Source organism: Aplysia californica, unplaced genomic scaffold, assembly GCF_000002075.1.
Source record: "Aplysia californica isolate F4 #8 unplaced genomic scaffold, AplCal3.0 scaffold00505, whole genome shotgun sequence".
In the NCBI taxonomy this organism is placed as follows: Eukaryota; Metazoa; Mollusca; class Gastropoda; order Aplysiida; family Aplysiidae; genus Aplysia; species Aplysia californica.
In genome coordinates, this window is record NW_004797775.1 from 352,912 (window position 1) to 355,554 (window position 2,643).

Genomic DNA, 2,643 nt, shown 5'->3' on the forward strand with positions numbered 1-2,643 from the left:
GAGAGAGAGAGAGATGGGAGAGAGATGGGAGAGGGGTTATGGGAGAAAGAGAAGGGATGAATAGATACATACACAAATAGATAATGATGCTTATTGTAAAAGAGATAGGAGGAGAAGAAAATAAATATGTAAACAGCGACACTGATGGGTATGCAGTCAGAGAATGTCATATAATACGGGTACATAATTATATTATTCTCATTTCTTTGAATAAGCAAAACAAGATTACACTATTTTAGAAGGTCGGAAAAAGTGCTATGCACTAAAAGTACTTCTTGAGAGTACATTTGTAGTTTCCCTAGAGTGAGTTAAAACCATGTAAATAATTGATGTCAGTACGCCTTTTGAAAAGTACAAATTGGAGCTAAACGAACTTTGGGACGAGTAAACGGATTGAAATTGACGGGTGTGGTAGATAGGCTTAGAAAGGAAATGCCGAAAACACAAGACGCTAGATCCCAGAAAGGAAAGGTATTGTATATCTATCTATCCAACTGTCTATCTTTTACTTTACTTTGACTTTTATCCGAGTTTATACCTTTTTGGGTGTTGCGGGAAGAAAGAGACGTCTCTCTGCAACCATTCGGAGATCATGGGTCATTGGGATTCCAAATGCCACGAGTTGTTAGTGTTTCCCTGACTCCATCTATCCAGGCCTTTCTCGGTCTCCCTCTAGCTTTGTTGCCATTGAATCTTTTGATGTATGCATGTTGTGCTGGATGGTGTGTTCGTAATCGCATGAGATGTCTGAACCATTTGATTCTTTGGTGTTAGATGTTCGAACTGTCAATCAAACTAGACAAAGCCGCCTCCCCAACATCTATTCAAGAAACAACAAGAACAACCAGAACAACAACAACAACAACAATAACAACCACAACAACAACCACAACAACAACATTTAAGACTTCATTCCGTGCTGGAACAGTGCTTTATGACTTTCGAAACTGACGTTTGCGGTTTCATAGTATACATATTGGTATGATTATCTATACAGAAAGACAAATTTTGACAAAGACAAAGTAAAATACCGCATTGACGTGGAAAGGGCGATGCCTCTGTCAATGCTATTCGAACACGCTATGCGACGTCCGGGTGTATTTTTCTTACATAATAAGTCCATCCCTAACGTCCACTTTGATATTTACCAACTATTCATAGCGCTATACGTTGACGTATATTATTCGAAACTCTTCTAATTTCGAAAAGGGGATGGGAAGCTCACTGCAACAGCCTACAGCTATAGACAAACACAAACAAACGGACATAGATAGATAGACAGATAGATAGATAGATAGATAGATAGATAGATAGATAGATAGATAGATAGATAGATAGATAGATAGATAACTCCACAGACAGACAGACAGACAGACAGACACACATATAATAATAATAATAATAATATATAACATTTATAGAGCGCATTTCCAAAAAAAGTAGCTCAATGCGCTTTACATTGGAATACCCATTTTTCAAAAACCTTTCTTACTACTTCCTTTCTTCTCAAGCAATATACATTAATGCACACACATACACACACATACACACACACACACACACACACACACACACACACACACACACACACACACACACACACACACAGAGACTATTTTCATCCAGACATAGGAAAAGAACAAATGTAATGAAAGATAACGTTAAAAGCTTATGAAGGATAGGCCTGTAGGAACAGAAAATGTTTAAGATGTCTTTTGAAGCTATCAAGTGTTCTTATTTGTCTTAGTTTCATGGGTAATCTGTTCCACATAAATGGACCAAGATATGAGAAAGATCTCTCTCCATATGATTTGTATGATTTTACAGGTGTCACAAGTAGGGTGTTATCGTTCGATGATCTTAGGTTTCTCCCTGGTTTATATATACTGATAAGTTCTTGTAGATAAAAAGGAGCAGTTTTATTTACACATTTGAAACACATGACGCAGATTTTAAATATTATTCGTTCTTTTACAGGGAGCCAATGCAGTTCTTTTAATAATATATACATCCATCCATACATACATATATAGATATATAATAATTATTGTTCCTATTTTCTGATAACTAAATAAAGCCAATGCTAATGAAATAAATCTGCCCAACCCTTGCCGTGATGGGATCTTCATCCACAAAGTGGGGCAATCTAAAATTAGAATTTCTTTCTGACGTCATTTCGTGACGAGCAGAGGGAAGGTCTAATAATTCCCAGAGATTTATTGAAGTGGAGAGCAGGGAGCGTTTTAAGGAAACAAACCTTAAAGAGCTTTCGGATGTGCGTACAACCAAAGTGAGTTGACAAATGAGACGCATAAAAACAGGGAAGGGGGAAGATGAGGAAGAATATCAGGAGGCGGATGAGGAGGAAAAGGAGGAGGAAAAGGAAGAGGAGGAGGAAACATAGAACAGAGATGGAAAGGGCAAGAGAATAAACGATTGAGACCGTGTGGCAGACACACAAACAGACCGACATGCGGGGAGAGTGAGTGAGTGAGTGTGTGTGTGTGTGTGTGTGTGTGTGTGTGTGTGTGTGTGTGTGTGTGTGAGAGAGAGAGAGAGAGAGAGAGAGAGAGAGAGAGACGGACACACAGACAGACAGACAAACAGAAAAGACAGATTGACAGACAGATAGACAGACAGTTA